Source organism: Rhinolophus sinicus, chromosome 15, assembly GCF_057876585.1.
Source record: "Rhinolophus sinicus isolate RSI-liver-muscle chromosome 15, RSI-T2T, whole genome shotgun sequence".
NCBI classification, from domain to species: Eukaryota; Metazoa; Chordata; class Mammalia; order Chiroptera; family Rhinolophidae; genus Rhinolophus; species Rhinolophus sinicus.
Window position 1 is genome coordinate 117043777 of NC_142515.1, and position 24110 is coordinate 117067886.

Consider the following 24110-nt stretch of genomic DNA (forward strand, 5'->3'; position numbering starts at 1 on the left):
TGTATCTGTTTTTCAAGTGGTACAGACAGATGGGTGGGCATTGCAGTGCCCCTTTAAAAAAATAAACTATTAGAGTATAACATGCATATGGAAAAGTAAGCAAATCTGAAGTGTACAGCTTGATAATATTTTGCAAAGTGAACACATCTGAAGATCCAAGACCCAGATCAAGAAATAATATTAGTAACTCCAAAGCTCCCCTGTATGTCCTCTCCCAGTCACTTATACCCAGCAAGGGGTCTCTCCCGCCCCATATTTTAAGATAAATGTTGTCATGTAGTGTGTAACTTTTTTGCATATGAGTTCTTACCCTAAACATTGTTTGTGATATTCATCCATGTTGTTTATGTGACTCTGGTTTGTTCATTCTCATTAATGTATAGCATTTCATTGATTGACTAGATCTTAATTTGTTAATCAGTTCTACTGTTAATGGATATTTGGGCTGTTTCTAGTTTGTCCCTACTGTGAAGAGTGCTGCAAAGAATCTTCTTGCACATACATTTTGGCAACCATTGTATGCCTTTATAGTGGTTATAAACCTAGGAATGGAATTTGCACAGCTATAATCCACCTTTAGTAGATACTACCGAACTGTTTTCTAAAATTACACCAATTTCCCCTATTTGTCACCCTCAAGCAGGATATGACAGTATCCTTTGCTCTTTATCCCTTTCAACTCTTGATATTATCTGTTTGTTTTAGCCACATTTGTATGCATGTAGTGGTATCTTATTGTGATTTTAATTTGCATTTCCAAAGGATAATGAAGTTGAGGAAATTTTAATGTTTGTTGAAAATTGGAATGCCCTCTGAGTGAAATTTCTATTTGTCTTTTGACCATTTTTCTATTGAGTTGTCTGCCTTGTTCTTATTGATTTGGAGGAGTTTATTTGAATATTCTGAATAAGAGTCATTATATGATATATGTATTGCAAGTTTCTCCTTATACTCTGTGGCTTTTCATTCTCTACTTGATGTCCTTTGATGAACAGAAGTTCTTAATTTAAATGCGGACAAACTTATCATTTTTCCCTTTGTGGTTACCTTTTCTATTTCTGTGCTGTTTAAGGAATTATTTCCTACCCCAAAGGGAAGATATTCTCTTCTAAAAGCTTTAATGTTTTCTGCCACCCACATTTAGATATATAACCCTCTGAAACAGATTTTTTTATGTGTTGGAGTAAAGATTCACTATTTATCTCAAATGCACATATAATTCATTCAGTATTATGTAGCAGAGAGATTGTCCTTTCCCCACTCCTCTGTACCATCAAACTTGCCATCATTTACTTGTATAATTAGTTGTCCTAATTTGTGTGGGTTTGTGTCTGGACTCTCTGTTTCATTCCATATATCTGTTTGTTTTTGTATCAACTGTTCTGTGTTAATTACAAAAGCATTATAATGAATTCGATATCTGATAATTGAAGACTTCTGGCTTTCTTCTCTTTTAATATCACCGTGGCTAATCTTGGCCCTTTGCATTTCTGTATAAATGTTAGCTGTTAACTTAAAATTAAAAAGCAAACTGTTGGGATTTTCATTGTGATTACACTGAATACATGAAATCAATTTGAGAATTGACATCTTTATAATATTGAGTTTTCAAATCTATGAGCATGTATATATCTCTTTCCATTTACTTGTCTCCTTTGTTTTCTCTAAATAGTGTTTTGTAGGTGTTGGTGTAGCGGTCATGAACATCTCATGAACATCTTTTGTTAGATTTATTGCAGAGTATTTGATATTTTTAATTATATTTTTAATTTATAATTTCTATTTTTAAATTTGTTGTTATATAGTTGCACAATTGATTTTTGTATGATCCTAAACTCAGTATCCTTGCTAAATTTACTAATTAAATAAAGCCAATAGTTTTTCTGTAAAATCATTATTTATTATTTTAATTTTAAATATATTTCATTATTTAGTGAAATAAGTGAATTTAAAATTATTGTCTCTATTGTATTTTATTTAAAAATAAAATTGGAGTTTTTACTTTTAAATATTAAATAGCATTAATAAATATTTATAATATAAAGGAAAGCTGGACTCTAGATAAGAATATAGGACAGTGTGTTAGCATTTTATTACGTTGCAGAAAAATTGGAATTATTACTTCTCTATCCTCACTTGCATAATAGTCTCAAGTAAATGAGTCTGCCACTCTGGTCTTTAGTTTTCACATCTATAAAATGATGATATTAGACTCGATAAATTTTAGTTCCTTGGAATCGGGGTGAATGACTCAGGTTCCTTTTGGGTAAGTTGTTGTGCTTTTGGATTCTTTTCTCCTTTCTTCTGCTCTTCCCTTTTGGCTTTGCAAATATAGGGGAAGTGGGCCTCCTGTGATATCATTTTGGGGGAGAGTAATAGGTGGGACCATGCCCACTTGACACTCTTCTGTTTCCTGCTCAGGACACTTGGGAACTTCTGTCTCCCATGGACACTACACACTGGCTCTGGGAGTAATTGGATTCTAAGTTCATCTCTTTAGACACTTCCCTCTGTCCCTAATGCCCCCTAACTGCTCGTATGTCAGGTTAAATAGTGAATCCCGGTTTTCTCAGAGCATCTTGAGTTCTCTCCAGTCTATGCCCTGAAAGTAGTCGGCTAGACCTGATACTCTTATTCCCATGTTCATGTGGGGATTTAATTAGAGAAGGGAAGTGAGGACTTCCTGTTTGACCTCTTCCCCCGTCTTTCTTTTTATCCATCCAACTCTTACGCCTGAGGTCGTTTTAATCTTTTACATCATAAACTATGTTTTCTCCACTCTTGGAATCACAACACTCCATGACCTAGTTCTCTAGGTCTGACTTCTAATAGTATGTTAACGGAAGCTAAGATTGTGTTTTTAAAAAGCCTTTTCTCTCTAAGGAAAGCCTGATATTCAAGACCATTGTCTTGCTATGGATCCACAGTTCTTGGTGGATGTCAAACTCTAGACTTCTCCTTTCTTATTTATCTTGTAACAACCCTAATACACCTTGAGGCAAGTGCTACCCCTGGCAGAAAGGCAAGGTCAAACACAGAAATGCAAAAGCATTGCATGTAGATATATTTCCAACTTTTTGTACCCTTGTTATATGATAGCTTGTCACCTCTCTCATATTCCTTTGTCTTCTGACTCTTTTCTACCTGACATTTCAGTTTGTTCAAATGTTCTTTAAATTTGATGTGGTAAAAGGACATGTTATGCAATTCCTGTCATAGGTAAGACATTTATGCCACATAAGTTAGCTCTGTTTTATCTTCGTTAATAGACATTTAATACATAGCAAGTGGGTGTGTACTTATTTGGAACCATTCTATGTGCTCAACATTGAATTGAATTAAGTACTGAAGGGGATAAGTGAGAGGCACTAAATACAGTAACTGTCCTTGAGGAACTTAAAATGTAGTTAGGGAGACATAACAGCATAAGACAACCCAAGAAGGCAATATAAATTATTGGCATTAACTATAATTGCTATACAAGGTCAGAGAATGATAAATCAACAGAGTCCAAAGTACCTGGGGATCAGTTTGTGGAGAAGTTGGCATTAAAGCTTTGATAGGGTGGTAAATTTGGAAGGTGCTGAAAAGTAAGAATTGAACCACAGCCAAGGGGAAGCGACATGGAGAATGGAACTGGGAGAGAACAACAAGGGAGCCATTAGGCACTCGGCCTGACTCAACAGGAGAAATTATATTGAAGAACGATGTAAAATTCATGGAATGCTCAGGAAACTTAAAAAAATATTAGTGGATCCAGTAGACACCGTGTGCATTTTCTTTAAGCTGTTTCCTCAGGGGTCTCTTAAAGCTCAAATTGTAAAAACTAATATCACAGGATGTGAAATTGGAAAATTTTGACCTCTTAAGGCAGTAAACTATCAGGTATCAAAGAGATTTATGAAATAGATCACCTTGTAGAAGTTCCTCAGTAGGAACATGAGCTTTTAGATAACTTTTACATTCCTATTCCAAAAGAGGTGGACTATCTGGTGATTAAAGGCAGATTTCTTTGGGGTGAACTGAGGGTCCACTAGGACATGTCCACAAAGCTGTAGGTCGTGTCCCCTTTCATTGCTAGAAAGTCGTGCTTCAAGGAGACTCGGTGAGAGTGTGATCTGTGTCCTTGAAGTTTTGGGGTGATTGTAGAAACACTGGGCTGGTTTTTGATGAATCTAAAGGCCAAGATATGAGCCAGGGAGCAATTTGTGATGGACCAAATAGGAGATGCTGAATTGGGGAAATTCAGTGGAAGCTGCCAGCCACTCCGAGGCAAAATAAAGGCAGCCACTGCGTTGGAACGGGTGGCTGCTTACTCATCTTCCTGGAATGCTAGTCAGTCTTTTTCCCTCATCTGCCCAAAGACCTAAAGTGACTCTTTATTTCCTTTGTCATCACAGAGTCAGATTATTAAATAGGCAAATTAGATAACGTCCAGTATGAAACGTGGCTGACTACAGCAGTGATTTTCAATGAGGTACAATATTTTTTTAAAGGAGAATGATGATAAAAAGGAATAAAAATTATGTTGTAACTATATTAGCTAGCATTCATTAGTTCTATGTCCTTTATATGTATTTATCTCATTTATTTATCCCATCGGCTCTGCGGAGTAAAAACAATTATTGTTCTGATATTACAGATAAAAAAATGAAGGCTTACAGAGTTTAATTTACTTGCCCAAGTTTACACAGCAAGTAAGATCTTGTGGTGATTGCATTTATATGACTATTCTCATAATGCATGTTATAGCCAATTAATCAGTGTTGCTTTTAACTGTTAACATTTCTTCAAATAATTTTCTTAAGGGGTGAATTTAAAATTCTTACCTATCTATGTGACAGTCCATTTTGGAAAGCTATTGCTCAGACTTGAATTTTTTATCCTTCAATCTGAACATTAAGATAATGATGCAATAAAATGTTTTATGGGACACTCCTCAAGATTGTTATACGCGAAGGGAGGGAATAAGATATATTTTCATAAATTTTGACTTCTACAAAGTACTCTCCTTCTCGTTGCGCATGGAAAAGCTCTAAAATTGCATCTCACAAGGAGGGTAATCTGCAATTATTTACAGAGTCATCTCACAATATCTCATTTTATCCCTTTTGTGGAAAGACAGAATAGAAAAACACCCCAACTTTCATGAATACTTTAAAACCCACACTCACTGGGGGAGGGAGGAAAGTAAGTTTAGATAATTGCAAATTCCATTTCAGTCACTTGTATTCCAAGTAAATGTTCAGTCTCAACATGGCTTACATCGTATCCTTTCAGATGATGGAAGCTAATCCTTTTCCTTGCTCCAGCGCTAGTCTTGTTCCCATGTGAGCAAAGAGAGAAAAGCAAAGAAAACGGCTGAGTGTCCCCGCAGTTACCCACATTCTCAGCCGCAGGGCAGAAAGGACCTTTGGGGAAGTTATTTGGCATTTAAGCAAGTGGTTCCCAAGGCAGCTGCTGAATATTTTGTTAAATGATTTTCTTCTCTGACCTTTCTTACTAATGAATCTTCTTTAAGAAGTCCTTAAAGAGTAAAAAGAAAGGTTGTTTTTATTAATCTTTTTTCTCTTTGCCCACAGAACCCAAAGAAATGGTGTTACCTGGCAAGAGATCTGCTCTCTTTTATGAAAAATCAGACCAAGGTAATACTTATTTTGGATTGATATATTTTTAGTCTCTTCAGCTCTGATACATTAAGCTAGTTGGCTTTTCTTGATTGCTGGTTTTAGCTATTGAAGAACCCATCAAAAAAATAAATGATTATCTGAAAAATAGAGGGAATAGTTTATGATGATCACCATATTTATGAAGTGAACAGTAAAATTTAAAATATACTTTAGCTTCTCAAAACATTGTGGATAATGGTTAATTTTCTGACACTACTCTTTCATTTATGTTAATATGTGAATAGGATTTTGACTAGAAGATTCTATTCTCTTTGTTTGGAAAATTACTCCAATTAGTGTACCATAGTTACAATGATAGATAGACAATAAGAGAATTAGATTCCTGTAATGGTAGAATGATAAGATATTTCTTTTTATTTAAGCATTAGTCAGAGGTTTTTCGTGTTATTTTTTGATATGCAAAAATTTCAGTGCAAATTCCTCTAAAGCTTCATTGAGTTTTATGAAGATACCCTCATACAAAACATATGTTTTCTTTGGAAAGATGGAATTATATCATACAGTTGTTGAATAGCATGCCTGATTATGCTTAACAGTTGCATATTTAGTTGCTAAATTTCCAAATTGCTATGTGATTTATTTACATATGTTGGCTTAAGAATGCAAATATTCTAATGAGATGTACATGTAAACAAAGTGTGACTAAGATAGAGATATACAGTGTGTATATTTTATGAATAAAGCTACTATCTAAAAGAGTTTTTTCAGAAACGTTTCTGAAAGGTTAGAACTGTGATGGGAACTGCACCCATCTATTCAGTAGTATCTATTTATATAGCTATGAGGATATGACGTCACTGTATGTATATGCATAATCGATTTATTGAAATGTAGATGAGAGTGCATACTAACTAGAACTGATTGGGTTTTACTTTTGACAAATTGTTGAATTCCTAAAAACGAGTGCTGAAACAAAGGGGACATTTAAATTTAATGGACATCAGCAGAAAACTTTTCTCTGAATTTGAATTTACAGTTGAGCAAAAGTAAATTGTGAGGTTGAATTACAAATTGGGGTTTTCTGCTTATTTCTGGATTTCCGTTGACTCTTCAAAGGAGGTGTAAACCTCTTAAGGAAGCGACTTCTCTTCTTTAAATGGGATTTGGAATTGTAGGCACTCAATTCAGGTTTTCAACATCCTAACATGTTAGCGGGAACTAGAAAATACTTTTAAATGGTTAATTACATCAATGGAGGACTGCCTTTTGCACAGAACTATCAACTGTGACTCCTTAAAGAGAGATATTATAATAAGAACTAGTACCTAGACAATATGTGGAAGAGGTCGAAGCGGAGCTATGTGACATAGGCATGGGAAATAAGGGGTAGAAAAGTCACTGTTGAACGGAGAATTGATGGAAGATGTCACAGGAAAGAGAGAGAAAGAAACACACCGAAGAAGATCAAACCAATGAGAAGGGTCAAGGATCCATGCCCTTTAGAATAACAGGTTAAAGAATAATGGGAACACAGACTATCCAGAATGCTTTCATGTGAAATTACATTTTTCAGAGGTATGTACATACTAATGTGTTCAATTTTATTAGGTTTATTGTTTAAGATGTGGATAAACTTACTTCGAACTGATGTAGGAAAAGGAGAGTTGAGGTGGAAGGAGGGAAATTTCCATTAACATGGTAGAATTTCCAGCCTGTGTACCAGAGTACAAACTTTGTTTCCTCCCAACATGAGAATAAAGGAACAGTTCTGTATCTTGCTAGAATCCAAGTGCTTCTGCTTTGTTCTGGTAAAACTCCCACAGAAATGATGTGCCAGGGTGTGTGTGTTTGTGTGGGTGATGGGACTGGGGTGTGTGTAGGAGTGACTTAGGATGGGAAAAATGGTGTTTATGACATCATCTCTCTAGACTGGTCCTTTGGATTCTGTGAAATACCGTAGGGGTGTGTGCATCTGATAAACAGTTCCTGTGAATAAGATACAGAGTGCTAATAGACGGATGCTCTGTCTCTATCCCAGATGCCACATGTTCATTTAAATTTCAACGTTGAAGTAGCAGATTTTCAAGACACGCTAGTGAAGGTGCTATTTTTAGACAAATGGGACTGTTCAGCTTTTCTCAGTTGCACATGATGACTAACCTCATTTTATGTAGGATTAACTCCAGCAGTGGAGCTCAGAGAGCTATCTATTGGATTAACAGGTATTTCTGTGCGCAGATACCTGAAAGCTCTACATCTGCCTCTTTTAAAGGGGCATTTAAATAGCTCTTTGTGTAGTGTTTTATTATGTGAAGTTATGTCTATTAGTCACAATAGTCTTAATTTTGTCATCCAAAGAGAGAGGCAACTTGAACCAATCAGGTCAAAATATCCTTCTATAAACGTGTAAGATTATGAAGAAAAATAGACACTATTAATTCTGTTACATTTTTATATAGGTTTATATGTCCTGGAAATAGATTGAACTTCAATTAAGAAAATGTCATGTCTGTAATTTATTTTTATTATGTAGGAATATTAAGTTTTATTCAAACAGATATCCAACTTTTCATGTAGGAAACTATAATGCCATATTAAGGATTCAGCAATTTTTTGATGTACTGTAGGTTGAAATCTAGGCTTAGTATAAACACAATTTTGAGAATTGAAAATAAATTGTCATAAGGCTAGTGTATAGTATTGCTTTTGTTAAAGACCAGTAAGAAATAGGTTATAAATATGTTGTTTAGAGGTTTGTTTCATTGAGTTTTGTTACTACAGGTTGTAGAAAATGTTGTGGATGTAATAGTTGTTGAGATTTAAAAAGATAAAAGTCTTCTAATATTTTAAGAACTTACTACAAATTATATTTTATATTATTTGTTACATACCTACTATAACATAACAATGGAAAGTAAAGCATTGAAACTTGCAGGTTGATTAGTAAGTTAATGGCCATGAATTTAAATGAGAGTTAGAAATACTGCTACAGCTCATGATAAAAGGTGTGATGTAATTGTCCCTTGGTCTGTATTAGAGTCCATATATGATATATGCAATGCTTTACAGAAATATGGCTATAATGTCAGGTAAAACATGTTCCCAAAGAGAGCTAAAACTGAAAGAGACTAAATCATTGAACATTTTTATGGAGATGTGGTTAAAAAGTAATTTTTAAAGAGGAATTTACCCGAGAAAGAGTTATTATGATAATTTTTATGAATTTGCCCTTTCGGTTTTTATGATTTTTGTTATTTGCAAAAGTTCTTGGTATTTTTACTTTTCTGAGTATTAGAGTCTGTGGGATACTTCATCTTTTTTTAAACTTACAGGAAAACCTCCAAAACTATAAGCCATAATATCATCTGCAGTCAGCTTCTGCTAATATTCAAGTTCTTCCATCAGTTGCCCACCTATGTTTCTTACCTTATTTGTTTCTCTCCCGCTCCATTATTTACTCCAAACATTCCATCTTTCCTTATGCTGAAAACTCCATGCTGAATGCCCAATCTTCTTTCTCCCTTCTTCCAACTCTGCATAACCTTAAACCTTCTCTTCACAGAGCCTTCTGAATTCCTCCGTATTACTACTGTTTCTCTCCCTTAACCCGTATTTACCCAGGATCTAGATACTGCCACACTGTCTGTCACTGGTTGGCTATGCAGTAGTTCTCATGTGTGCATGTATGTATGTTATATTTTATTATGTATGTATGTATATATTTATTATATATAAAGGTACACATGGAGATATAGGATTTCCTTTCCTTCAATATGACTGTACAGAAGATCCTTGTCATCCACTTTTACTCTCATTTGTGAGTAAAATAGACAAATTTAAATGGATGAGCTCCTTCCATCTCCAGGATTTCTATTGAAGGAATATTTAAAAGGCTAAAAGATTCCTTTGTACTATGAGAGTTTAACTATGTTTTGTATTAATTAGGTCTACCTTGAGAACCTACTTTCCCTTTATCATATCTCTTCAATGAGAATAAAATCTAAACTCAAATATACTAATTTATACAGCAAATTATTTTCAATGATTGAAACACACTCCCTTTGCCAAAGGGAGATTGTCTAATTCTATCACCCATTGGCTTTGTGCCACTTTGTACATGTCATTGGAGAAAAATCTAACCTGAACTACTCAACAAAGGCACTTTTGCCTAAGAGCAAAACACTGCCTTATGAGGACACTGCTTATTGCATAACTTACCTTAGCATCAACAGTGAAAATGTTATATTGCAGTTTGCCACCTTTTTCTTTTGTGGATTCATTCATCAATTTAGTATTTACCTAGTGTATTCACAGGTGCCAAGCTGGAGTGGGATTACATGCAGAATTTGAGAGTCTCTGTTATTGTATACACACACACACACACACACACACACCCCTTACACACACACGCGCGTGTGCATGCACACACACACCATACATGCATACATACATACATGCATACATACAGACAGACACACGTACAGAGGCTACAAAATAAATGCTTTTATATGCTTGTAAACTTATCTCCATGCTTCTTATCATTTGCCTTCCCTGTTCTTCTGTACGTCATCATGCATCATGCATCATGGATGGTTAGAAATCATTACAGCAGTCCCTGAATGCGATCATACTTTGGAGTTTTCCATAATTGTTGAATACCATGTCTAGGAAAGTCGTGGCCATTTTGAATGTGCATATATGTTTGTGGATATGCAGCAATAACATATTCCCAGCTCTCCAGAAAAGTCTTTTAGGCTAGGACCCTAAAAGTACCTACATACTAGGTGTGGATACTGGGGAAAAGCTACAGTTATTTGGGAAGTTGAGATGAAATTAAGACTCTTGGAGTTGGGACAGGGCCTTCGAGAATTGGGGCTCCCAGGGAACTGGCAACTCCCAGTAGAGGACTAAGGACATTGAGAGAATTGGTTCCTTTAAGACTTTAGCAGATTATTTAGTTTTCATTTCTTCGGTTTTGCAGTATTAGCATTACTTTGGAAGGGATGCAAGTCACTGGAGGCAGAGTGGTGAGGGCAGAGGCAAATCATTTGTAACATTAGATGGCCAGTAGACTTTCCAAATGCATATATGTATACGTGTGTTTGTTCCTTCTCTCTTTAGATGTATTTTTAATGCATTTGGCATTTAAAAAATATGCCACTAGATGTCAGCAGCAACCTCCTAGGGTTCCTGTGGCCTTAATTTGTAAAAACAATAAAAAAAAGGATACTTTATTAGAACACCTTCTCTAAGAATAATAAATACTTATTTTGAAAGTATAAGAAGTATTTTTGAGATGTAAGGAAGAGGATTACAAACATCTTAAAATATTTGGAAATTATTTTTTAAACCGGGATTTCTGTTCACATATAATAAGTTGCTTTTACTTCCAGTATTCTGTCTACCAACGGCATGAAGAACTATGTGCGAGACCGAGAAACTTGTCACAAATTGTACCTGACACCAGAGCTCTAAACTTCTGTTGCAGTACTTTATGATTCATTTATGCCACCACTGCATGAGTATTTATGCTTGGGGTTTGTTTCATTCTGTTTTTGTAAAAGGAGCATTTTTGGTGCTACAGCCCATCAGAAGATTGTGTGGGATTAATTTTTCAGCATCTACATCTGTGCACTGTTTACTTAGAAATGTCTAAACTTTCCTGGATCTGTGCTCTGTTGTCTCAAGATACTCAGAACATTTTGATAGATGCCAAAAAGTATTATGGGTGTTTGCTCACAGGTTGACAAAGAAAATAATCTAGGAATAGGAAAAAAAAAAATTTCCCTGAATTATAATACATACAATTGTTTAGTCCTTAAAACATCAGGTAAAAGTATCTCAAATTTTTTCCCCGGAAATTAATAAGAAAATTGTAGTATTGGCCAATGTTCAATAGGAACTAGTAATATTATAGAACTAGTAATATTATTTTATAAATAATATACTGATCTGGTCAAATCAGATTTACATTAGCAGGAAGATTCAGACTTGTATGTCAGATTTTTGTCATCAGCTAGAATTCAGTAGTAGGTGATTGGCTATGAACTGACCAAATATCAAACAGATTTTTAAATGATTATTACAAAGGTAGAGTTGATCCTATTTGTCTTCCATGGAAAAATTCTGCTTTCAACGCATTTAAAAATTATCTCTGGAAAAGAGAATATAAAAACATTTTCTTTTCTGAAACCTGTTCAAAGAAAATGCTAATGTTATATAACCTTATAACTATTAAGATTTTTAAAAATTGTTTTTGTTGCTGCAGTGGAGTGGGGGCTAACTCAACTAGTACATGAGCTCACAAAATAGTTCCCTTCATACCGAAGTTGTTATATTTGAGAATTATTCCAGAAATTATCAAGTTTCTATTTTGTGGCTTTCTATTTTAGAACTATCAGTAAAAAGGACTTTTCAACGTTTTCCCCCAGACTGTGGTTATTCTTTAGTAATGTTCGTAGGTGGTGAGGCAAACATGTGAAGTCATGCTGCCGTTACATGACCCATGTAATCTCATGTGGAGCAGGCGCAGTGAGTCAGTGCCACTCATAAATGGAAGGACGTTATCAGCCAGATGTTCAGTTAGGGTACCCTCCACATTGAAGCTGGTGTGGGATCCTACGGCTTGCTTGATCTAAGACAGTCCATCCTGTGCTTCTGGTACTTAACCCCTAGGAGGGGTCTGGGCTGGAATGTGACCGGAGCATCCGTCTTCAGTCTGTCACTTTTCTGTATCATTTACAAATAGTTAAATGACACAGAGGTTCGTAAAGTATTTTGGATTAGAGATGCCAATTTTAAGCAAACTGTTAGAGCTCCACATTGAGAAACTAACTCCCACTTCCATATGCTCCAGTGCATGTCTCTTCAACATATTTGCCTATGGGTTGACATGGATTAAGTTAAAATAGAGAGAGGGTCAGGTTACCTTCGGGCTGTTCCAGAAATTCAGACACCTCAGCCTGACATGCAAAGACCACTTCTCCGCTGCTGCAGCCCAAGTCTTCCCAACCTCATTTTCAACCTGATGCCTCATCCGGAAGCTACTTTGTAGCCCATACAACCTGGTTGACCCCCCCACCCCCATTTTTGATTTATTTATTTCTACCTTGATGACTTTGAGGGTATTATTACTTTCATCTTGCCTCCTCAACTTCTTACTCTTCTTTCAAAGACAGCAGAATGTAGTTGGGACACTTCCTGGGAGCCAGACGGTCTGAATTCAAATTCCTGACTGTTGATGGTTTATTAGCTTATTGCTGCCTGATCTAACGTAAGCTATTTAACCTATGGGGTCTCATATTGGTTTCTTCTACACAACCGTGAGAAAAAAATACTTACATTGTTAAGTTAATATTAACAGAGGATATTGATATTAACTGACAATAGTTACTGGAATATATCAACTACTTAATATGTCTTAATATATCAACTACCATTAATTTTGTCAAGTCAGTCTCAAAATTCACTTCCATAAAATTGAACCTCAGACTTATGCTTCATAGAGGCTTTATTAATCTCCTTGGTGTGTGTTTGTAGCTCTCCCTGCAACCCCACTTTTCTGTGTGGCTACATCTCAACCTCTTGGTATATTATTTTCCTCGTCAATAAAATAGGATGATAATATTTGCCATGGAAAATTAGAAAATAAGAGTGACAACAGGATTGGTGGTGATTACTATTTATCCTGCTTTTGTTATGTGTGAGGAACTGAACTAGAAGCTTCACTTACAGTGCGTTATCATTTTATACCATACACGTGTTTGGTCCGTGATGGACAGGGAGGCAACACGCCCACATTGCGACCTATTGAGGACTCGGAGATGGCAGAACATCCAAGTACAAAATCCAACAGAATGAAAATATAGAGTTGGGTTCCAAAGAGAAGTTATAATCTGAGATGGACTTTGTAAACTGTCATAGAATTTGAAGTTGAATAAGTGAGTGAATGGCGTATCTGAGCAAGAGTACAAACAGAGGAGAGTAGCCATGAGAGACAACCCCACCACACACACACACACACACACACACACACGTGAGGCTCAGAGACGTGTGTCTCCAGTTTTTGTAAAGGTAAAGTATAATAATGTTTTCTTGGAGCTAATGCATTTATCCTGTTAAAGTCCAAAGTCTAAAATAGGATCAGCCATAAAATTATTATGTCTGAAAAACAGTCGGACAGATAAAATGACTCATGTCCTGATTTTTTTTGACCTGATATAGGTGTCATTAACAACAGCAATTATTTATGTAATAAAAATGTTACTGTCCATTTTGCAAGGAAGAAGTTTGGTATTTGATCTAATTGGTGATATGATAGCTAGGTATAGATCAGATATTAGATATTTATACAGGATATGTGAAGGGCTTTGGAGATTGTCTCTTTTTACTGTACTGAAAATATGTGAGTTTCTTCCCATTATGAAAATATGCTTACTTTTTCTTATGAATGTATTAAAATTGCTAAAAATTTAATAGATCAGTATTCTGTCTTTATTAGGCTCACGAAACTTGTGGTAGGTATCTCATTTTTAATTTTGTTTGTTTATGGAATTTAGTTTGGGAAACTTTTTCTTTAGGAAGCTACTCACATTCCGTGTGGTATTGACAAGTGATGGATAAAAATAACAGCAAATATTTATTGATTACTTAAGCAATGCCAGGTGTTATTCTAAACACAGTACTAAGCATTAGAGCCCATTGTTATCTCTGTTTCAATTTCGCCATAATAATAGTGTGTAACAGACACCCAATGAGAAAAACTCAATTGGCACAAATTTGCAGACTGTGTGGATGGTTCCCATGGGCCTTAGCTGGGTTTGCTCATGTGTCTGCAGTCGGCTGGAAGGGCAGCTGTAGGTTGGTGCTGCTGCTCTTCGCTAAACCCTCTCGTGTCTGTGACTCTGGCTGGGACAAATGGGCTGACTTGGCTTTACATGGCTTTACACGATCTCTCTTCCCCAACAGTCCAAACTGAGCTTGTCCTCATGGTGGTATCCAAGTTCCGAGAGAAGAAGAGCAGAAATGCTGAAGGGCTCTTGAGTCCTAGGCTTAGAACTGGTACAAAGCCCCTTCTACCACATGCTGTTGGCCAAAGCAAATCTCAGGGCTAGCCTGGAATCACAGGATCAGGGAATAGGCTCCACCACTGCATGGAAGGAGCTGCAAAATCACGTTGCAATTGGTTGGCTATAGGACAGGGGAGAACTGGAGTCATGTTTGCAGTCCATTGACCAGAATCTCCATTCCGTACGTGACAAAACGGAAATGCAGAGAGTAAAGGACTTCCCGCTAGGGTGGACTCGCCAACTTTACCTGCACTCAGTGGGGCTTCACTTCTCAGGACCTACGTCCTTTTCTAGCCCCTGGACAGGTGGATAATGCTTTATTTTTTTGGCTACATTAGTTTCCTTTCTTCAATTTTGCCTGACTTTTGTAACAATCCATTTCACAGAAGTTATCCTACTAACAAAAGATAGCCCTGTGGAAATACATTGGGGCCCTGTTCTTCCAGCAGACAGTTCTCACGAGCACATAGGGCTTTGTTGACTTGAAAGTGAACTCTGGCTGTGGATTAGATATTACTCCCTGAAAAAAGAAAGAGAATAACTTCAAGGCAAAAGGGCCTTTTTTCTCCCTGGGTATAAGTTTCCTTGAAAGCTTGTTTATCGATTTTCCTCGTAACAACTGAGCTTGCAAGAGATAAAGAAAAGAGAAAGAAAAAAACAAGAAAGAAAAAAAACACTAAAACAAAACGTAAATGGAAGCAAGGAAATAATATCAGTGATCAAGTTTATTCATCAGCTTTATCTCATGTGTAGTCAATTACACAGGGCTGTGCAATAAAAAGCACCTTATGCCCCATTCCAGTTTTTATTATGGAGTTCATAGAATTTAGTTGATGAAAAGAGAAAGCAAACACTTAAACTTTCAAGCAAGGGTCCATTCCCATTAAAAGTGATTGTGCCCAAATTAATGTCATTGTGTGAGGAGAGTATGGAAAGTGGGGTGAACTGAAGAAAATGTGCCTCCTCAATGGGATGAAACCTGGTACAATTAAAATGGTACTGATTTTGATCTTGAATCAGTCTGTCACATTGCCCCAAATAACCTTCATTAGCATCATTAACATATAACATCGTTCCCATAGGAAGTCATCTCTCTAAATGTCTGACCCAGGTGATGACACTTTTAAAAAGTCCTAGAATCAGGTAATTTTGGAAAATGCTGAATTTTATATCCTTCTTCTGTAGTTTTATGATACACATTAGAATATTAGCCTCTGAAAATCCTGCTGTAAAGAAATCTGTTTAACTTTGTTTAACCCAGCATTGCCTAAAATTAGTGGGCTATAAAACCTTTTATACTTTAGTATATTTTTATGTAATACTCATTGCACCTAGGAGTACTAGTTTTCAGTGAAGCATACTTTGTGAAATGCTGCTTTAAAATAAAACTTGGAATCCCAAGAGGGCTTGTTTTACGACACAAAATTTACCTGGTTAGAGGAATACTTTAGCCTTTAGTTTCCAGACATAGAGGTTCATTTTCCTAAACGAGCAGAAACCTAAGACTCTGACGGCATGGGAGAGGCCATGACGTGGAGTGCTTCCTGAAGGGGTCTGTTTTCAGGAGGATTCCTAGCAAGTCGGAGGATGGCCAGACATCTCCAGCAAGGTCTTTCCCTGGACATGATTCTTTCAGAGCTGTGTTTCTAGGAAGGTTGATTGCAGAAGGCATCAAAAGGGAGATGATTAGCTGAAGAAAATTTTAATAGCTCCTGTGACTTCCAGATAGTGTTCAATCACTTTCTTCCCTTTCAAAATTATTAATTATTTCTCCAAAGAGTAGATTACTCTCACTGTTTCTGCTTCCTCACCCACCTTTCACTTTTTGACTTACGATAATCTTTCATTCACTCTCTCATGCTAGTAAAACTCCTCTATCTCAGATAACCAGCTAGTTTCTATTTGCTAAATGCAGTGAACTCTTCCTGGGTGAACTGATTTGATTCTGTGATTTTGGACTGTACCAAAATGCTTTTGAGTTCCACATTTGTATCTTCAGCCCAGGACATAATTCTGAGCTTCCAAATTGTGTTCCCACAGGAACCTTGAACTTACATCCAAAATTGATTTGATAAGCTTGTATGCTAAACCTCTTCCTTCTGCAGCTCATTGCAAGAACCATCATTCACTGTCACCCAAGCCAGAAACCTGGGAGTCATCTTTGTGTCCTGTTTTTGCTCTTAGCTCCCTCACAATCAATCATGTGTCTCAAGATATCTCCTCTGTTCCATAATCCCCATCTCTTTTCATTCCATCTCTTTTTTGTCTCCCTGTGGAGGGAAAAAAGTACTTGTTTGTTATTAAGGGGAAAATCTTAATGGATTAGTTAGTGTTTTTACAGGAGCAAATATCTTTTAAAATGCTATAGTAGTGCATAAAAAAAATAAGGTGATGATCTGGTTATACTGCATGGAGAAAATAATGTATTACTATTTTTTCTCCTTTTATTACACAATTATGGACTACTGAAAAGAAAATAAAGGAAATTGAACCATCTTGACCACGCTTTTGGCCACCAAAAGTGATTGTGTGTATGCTGAAGTAGATATAAAAAAGGAAGGAGCCAAAAGCAGCAACCCTCAGAAATTGGTATCATCTGTTCAAGCAGGCAGTATTCCGGTGTCTGCATCTTAGACAGTTGGCCAGCAGGACCCCTGCTAACATAGGATTAAGACCTGGGTGTGAGTTTCAGACAGTTTCCTGTAACTCTCTCTTATTACTTGCTTAATAGCTAAAAGCCACCTTTAAAATCACATTACACATAGAACTGTATAGAATAGTGTCGGAGTTACATAGCCACGTGTACTCAGGGTTACCTTCATCATAAAACTATGTGATTGATGATAGTCATTCGTTCTTTGAATAACATTACTGGCCTCCTAGTATGGACCACCCATCTTGGAGGCTGGGCATATATTGTCTGAAAATGAGAAATCCTTGTCCTTCTGGATCTTATGTCCCAGTAAGAGGAGATAGACACTAGACAAAATACATACTTGTATAGTATTTTAGACAAGGGCTAGGGTGAAAAGTAAAGCTGGAATGGGATACAGGGCATCTTGCAGTGGCAGTAGAATTTTATGATTAAAAAGAGAGGCCTGGAAGTCCTCTCTAAGAAGATGTTATTTGAATAAAGACATGAAGGAGATCACAGGATCAGTGAGTGGTTCTGGTCAAAGGAATGAGGTGATCTGACTTTCCCTTCATCAGCGTCAACCTGGCCACCCTTTGAGAATAGACAGATGGGGAGACCAGTCACTAGGCTGTTGCAATAATTCAGGCAAGAGATGGTAGCAAATGGGGCCGGAGAGGTCGTATTGGAGGTGATAAGTGGCAGAGATAGAGTTCAGTCTTAATTTATGTGGCATGTCTGAGGCCCATGCTCTATTTTGCAGAAATGCCAGGATTTCAGGGGAAGACTGAGGAAGAGGAACCAGAGATCAAAACCTAGAGAGAAACACCAGGGAGATGGCAGGAGAATCATTAGAAAGTGATGTCACAGAAACCAAAGGCAATGCAAGTTTTAAGAAGGAGTTGTGATCAATGTTTAGCACTACAGAAAATTCAACTATGAATGTATCTGAAGGGAGGTACATCAAATCCGACAAATAGAAGGCCATTGGTAACATTTTCCAGAGCAATTTTAGTGGGTTTGCTGAAGCAGAAACACCAGATAGAGATTGGGAAGTGTAAAGGCAGACACAGAGAATTTAGATTACTCATTTGTGAAGCTTGATAAACACAGGCCAGTGGTGTGTGTGTCTGTGTGTGCGTGTGTGTGTGTGTGTGTGTGTGTGTATACACACGAGGTCTGACAATTAAGTTTGCAAACTTGTTGCAACGATGCTGCTAACCTATTTTGATATCAGAGGGATTATTCATTATGAATTTGTACCAATTGGACAAACAGTTAATCAAATTTACTATTTGGAAGTGCTGAAAAGGCTGCGTGAAAAAGTTGGTAAAGTTTTCACCAACAATTCATGGCTCTTGCATCACGACAATGCACCAGCTTACACGGCACTGTCTGTGAGGGAGTTTTTAGCCAGTTAACAAATAACTATATTGGAACACCCTCCCTACTCACCTAATCTGGCCCCCAATGACTTCTTTCTCTATCCAAAGATAAAGGAAATATTAAAAGGAAGACATTTTGATGACATTCAGGGCATCAAGGGTAATACAATGACAGCTCTGATGGCCATTCCAGAAAAAGAGTTCCAAAATTGCTTTGAAGGGTAAACTAGGCACTGGCGGCAGTGCATAGCTTCCCAAGGGGAGTACTTTGAAGGTGACCGTAGTGATATTCAGCATTAAGGCATGTAGCACTTTTTCTAGGATCAGTTCGCAAACTTAATTGTCAGACCTTGTATATCCACAACCCACAGTAAGAAATACATTTTATACTGTGATCCACAACACACACACACACACACACACACACACCCCAATATCTATCATTTTTCGTGGCGTAATTATTACTTTTTATATATGCCACACACTCTATTTTCTAGTCTCTTCCATAGAACTTCTTTTAAAAAATGTTTGCCACAACCCACTAAGTTGATTTTATAACCCACTCTAGGGTCTTGACTCATGATTTGGGAAGCATGGTCATGGGCAGCAATCAAGGTAAAAGATTGCCCCTCAGAACCCCTCCCCACAATCCCTGCATGCCATCAATCTCCTATCTTGACACTTGGGTTGAAACTTTCAGAAACATAATCTCTCCCTTAATATGGAGCTTTTACCCTTCCATCTGTAGTCACAAACCGTAAATCAACAGAATGGCTAATCCAAACTGATTTAAATATCGTTAAGACTCAGTGTGCAGTAAAGACATTGGCTGTGCTCACAGATAAGTGTTTCTTGCCAACTAAACAGTATGGGCTCGATTCCCACTTTGATTTTGTCCTGTCTCTCTGACATGAGCGCTAGAGACCTATGACCCGTGGCAGAGTGGGTGAACTGTGCCGAGGAATTTTGACGTCACGTGGGATTTAGAATGGACCATTCTTGAATGTACGAAGCTAATAAGTATTTGTCAAATAAGCAAATGGCATTAAGTACTATATATTTTGGAAAGTCAGGAAACTTCGAGTAGGTCAGTAAAAATGATTTGTGCCTGTTCTGGAAATCCATCCTAATAGAAGAGTAAAGCTTATAGGACGCTGAAAATTATGCTTTATTTTAAAGGAAATTTAAAGGAGGGGGCAGTAGGCATTAGGTCCCCTGCCTTCCAGAGATGGGAACGTTACTAAGTTGGACAGAAGGATGAAGTTGCAGGTCTTAGAGAGAAGAGGATAATTAAGGGAGGAATGTATTAGGGGAAATGGTTGGAGGATTCCCTTTAAAGAGGAGGAAGGTTTGCTCTCCTTTGATGTTGGAGGTTCCGATGTAGTTAAGTTTGTAGACTGAAAGTAGGCAGTTGAGGAGGTTCTTTACTAATGTCCGTGGGTTTTCTTTATGAGTTAGGAATCAAGATCTTCTACTGAGAGTGCAAGGGCGTATGTTAGGAGGGTGTTTGAGGACAACATCGAAGTCTGGAGTTGCCACGGGGTAGAAGTTGTTGATCCAAGGTAAGGGCATTGATGGGCGTGATGGATTAGTACTTAACCTTTGGGCACTCTCAAATTCTGTTTCTTTCTCGTTGGCTTAAAGCTAAGGTCATGAATTGATCATGTACAACAGCTGGATAGGGCCCACAGATTTGTTTTGTTTGTTTTCCATTATTTTGATAAGCCAGATTTAAAACATAAGTAGCTTCACATGCACGTTTTAGATTTCCAGGTTGAAAAATAAAGCAGCCCAAAGATCTGGGAGTAATTCGCTGCTACTGGATAATGTCTGTCCCTTTAGAAAAGGCCTGCATTCTTCTTTCAGCCCAGCCCCTATTGGTCCACAATATGCATTTACCCATGACCCTCACTTACGATGCTTCTCTGGTCCCTGTGGAATCCCCACTTTAAACCTCAGCCTATGGGATGTGTCTTTGAAATAAGTAGTAAGGCTAGGCTTCCTTATTTAGCCTCAGCCGAGGGTGGATGCAGCTCAGTGAATTAATGGGTTTTAAGGTCTGCTCACTGAGCTCTGGGTATTGATTCATGTGAGTAACACCTAGGAGACAGATTTGTAAACAACCACATACTCCTGACCAGACTAGATGATGAGCAGGGCACCCCTTTCCTGTGTGCAAGCCCATTTAATAGCCTAAATTATTTATTCATTTTCTAATACAGTCTCTCAGCATTGTTGTTAAGTACCTACCCTGAGTCAAGGAGTATGCTAGTTTCTGGGTTTACAAAGGCAAACAAGATATATATGGCTACATATGCTCCCTTCCTCGTAGAGCTTAAAACCCAGAGAGGTAGACAGCCCATTTCGCAATTACAGCAGTGCCCTGCTCTGGGTATCCAAGGTGCTGTGAGTATTCATTGCCAGGCGAAGAGGAGTGGGCAGGGGTGTTCAAAGGAGAGGCATTTCATTTGCAAAGTTTGGAGATGTGAAAACATGAGATTGGGGGGTGAGGGCGGAGGCTGAAGGAAATTTCCTGTGACTATAACATAGAGGGCAGAATAAAGGTTGAGAGGTAAGACAGAGTGTGCCAGAGGCCCGGTCATGAACAAGCTGGGAAACCGTCTTAAGGGATTCAGATTTTAGGCCACGTGCAACAGGAGCCACCAAATGTTTTTTCTTTGAGAAGTGACTTCATTAGATTTCTAGTTAGGAAGATCTCTCAGATTGCATTGTGGAGAATACACACCAAGGAGTAAGGCAGGCAGCTTGGAAACACTTCTGGTACCTACTGAGTAGCTAGCTATTTGCCAACACCATGGCAAAATCTTGGGCATTATCTCACTCGAGTCTTACAATAATTCTGTGAGGCTGGCCATTATAATTGCTCCCGTTGTAAAGATGAAGAAATAAAAGCCTAGAGAGATTAAGTGCATTGTTGAAAGTAGCGCAATAAATAAGTTGCAGAGTTAGGATTCAATCCCTGCCAAGAAAATTTAGGTTACATCACCTCCAAGTGCAGCTACCCAGGTGTGATATGTTGTCTAGGGCAGGGGAACGGGCTGAAGAGAAGCAGACTGCTTTTGGAAGTGAGAACATGATTGACTTGTTTTTGTGTGGGGGTGCAGAGGGGGTGTTTGGTGAGGGCTCAAAGGAGGCAAGGATAATATCTAAGCTTTTGACTACATCAATTAAGTTCATGATGAGCCAGTTTGTGGGAGATGAGGATAAATTCATTTGAATGTGTTAGATTTAAGGTGCTGTGGGCGCACCTGTAAGGAGCTTTCCAGCACAGGAGCGAGACTTGGATTAGCAAGAGAAAACTCATCGTCCTAAACACCAGAGCAGCCACCAAATTCAGGGGAATGTAGGATACTGCCCAGGAACTATATGCAGATGGGGACTATGAGATGACCTAGGAGAGGCAGGAATAGGACTAGTCTCAGGAATGGTCAGAGGAAGAAAGAACAGTAAAGGACATTGAGAGCAAGAATCGGAGAGAACCCAGGAGAGTATGGTGACTTTGAAGAAGGAAATGATGGACAGTAATAGTAATGATTTCCGAAATGCTAAATAATATAAGAACAACTAAAAAAAAAAGTAGATTTAGTGATTAGTCAAGTCACAAAGTGACAGTGAGGAAGACACTTTTTGGGGGAAAGTAGGGAGAGAAGCCAGATTACTATGGATAGAACAACAACTGGGGAGTGAATCGTATATAGAGCATGGGCATTTATTTATTTAAAGAGGTTTGTGAGTGGAAGGAATGAGGGCAGTGACTGAGTGACTGTGAGGAATAGAGATTTGAAAGAGAGAGGTGTCCTTGCTTGTTAAGGAAAAGCAATGTGACGGGCCAGCCGCCACGAGTCGATCAGTACCTGAATGGGGGAGTGGGAATGAAATAAAAGACACACACAAATGCTAATGCGGCCGGTCTTCAGTCATGCTGAAGCCCTGAGTTTATTATCTCTAACCAATATATACAATTTGAGTACGTGCAGTTAAACGAAGAAGATATGCATTATCTCAGTGAAAGTAAATCTTTCCAGCTTCAACCTTACTTTGACATAGAAGATACAAGGTCACTGAAACTCACAAAAGTAAATATTTCAAGGAGACAGAATCTACTAATTGTCTAGAAAGCCCTTAGTTTTCTGTGTCTGGGAACTGTCCGTTTTCACCACATTCCTCAGCAGCCGTTAGGCGCTTTTCAGATAAGGCAGAGACAATGTTATGGGGGCAGAAACCGAGCCAGTCTGCAAGGTTCAGGGTTGCAAGAAACCATGGCTCCCCACAAAGCAATCATCAGCATGTTTACCTGCTGATAGAACCAAGTAAATAGAAAAGGAGGAGGTAGGTGACACAGGAAAGGATATTCAAGCCATTGAACTATTTAGCAAGTAAGAAGGGGTAGCGCACAGAGAGCTGATGGAGGATTACTTTTAAATTTAATTCTCCCAGAGCAATTCTCTTACTCTGCTTGGGCTGCTGTAACAAACATGCCACAGACTTATACAACAAACATTTCTTTCTCTCAGTTCTGGAGGCTGGGAAGTCCAAGATCATTGTGCCACTGATTTGGTTTCTGGTAGGAGCCCTCTTCCTGGCATGTGGATGGCGGCCTTCTACTCCTTACATGGGGGGGGGGGGGGGGGGAGAGAGAGAGAGAGAGAGAGAGAGAGAGAGAGAGAGAGAGAGAGCGAGCTCTCAAAGTATGTTCACTATGCCGTTCATCACCCACCCCCACAGTTATCCCCTCCCCCATCTTGGCAGTCCCTTCTGGTGCTACTTTAAGTTGCTTCTGTGTGTTCTGGAATGGCTCCCTGTGGTCCGTCCATTCTGGCCTCCTTATCTAGCCGTCCAGTTGCGTCCTGTGCTGCTGATGAATGAGGACTTGTGTCCTCTGCACTGTGACGCACAGCTCCCTCTATTAGTTATTCCTTCTGATGCACCCTCATTGGCTGTGGGCAGGGGCACTACCCTCCCTTTGTTCCAAGCACTGCTGTTGCTGGTTGACTGCTAGATTTCAGATACACCCCCTCCTTCTACACCCTAAAGAAAATGTTCTCATATTGGGCTGCTCTGAATGGTCGAACTCCAGAAATTGGCCACTCTTCTGCATTGCTACTTCGGTGCTGCTGGACTGAAGCAGACACTGTGTTTGTCCATTCATTTGTAGCTGAGGGTATCTCCCTTTCACCGCTAGAACTTCTGCAGTTTCCTGTGTTTGGCACCAATGCCTTCTGTCCTCAAAGAGAAGAGCCACTTACTACTTCAGGACTAATTCTGAGCAATACTGATGATTGCAACATTTCTTTCTTTCAGGGATAATGGGACATGATGTAGGGAATTAAACTGCCCCAGAGAACACAAGTTATATATCTACTATTCCCATGCA

At 38.2% G+C, this 24110-nt stretch overlaps 1 protein-coding gene across 6 annotated transcripts in view; it reads left to right on the forward strand.

Moving 5' to 3' along the window:
* The window catches only part of INPP4B (inositol polyphosphate-4-phosphatase type II B), a 579259-nt gene that overhangs the window by 93840 nt on the left and 461309 nt on the right, over positions 1-24110 (forward strand). For 5 of the 6 annotated variants that reach the window (XM_074338475.2, XM_019730782.3, XM_074338478.2 and 2 more), the window contains exon 2: positions 5583-5645. The exons of the other annotated variant lie outside the window; for it this stretch is intronic. The gene's annotated coding sequence lies outside the window, so the exon portion shown is untranslated. The remainder of the gene's footprint in view (positions 1-5582; positions 5646-24110) is intronic. 6 annotated transcript variants of the gene reach the window in all.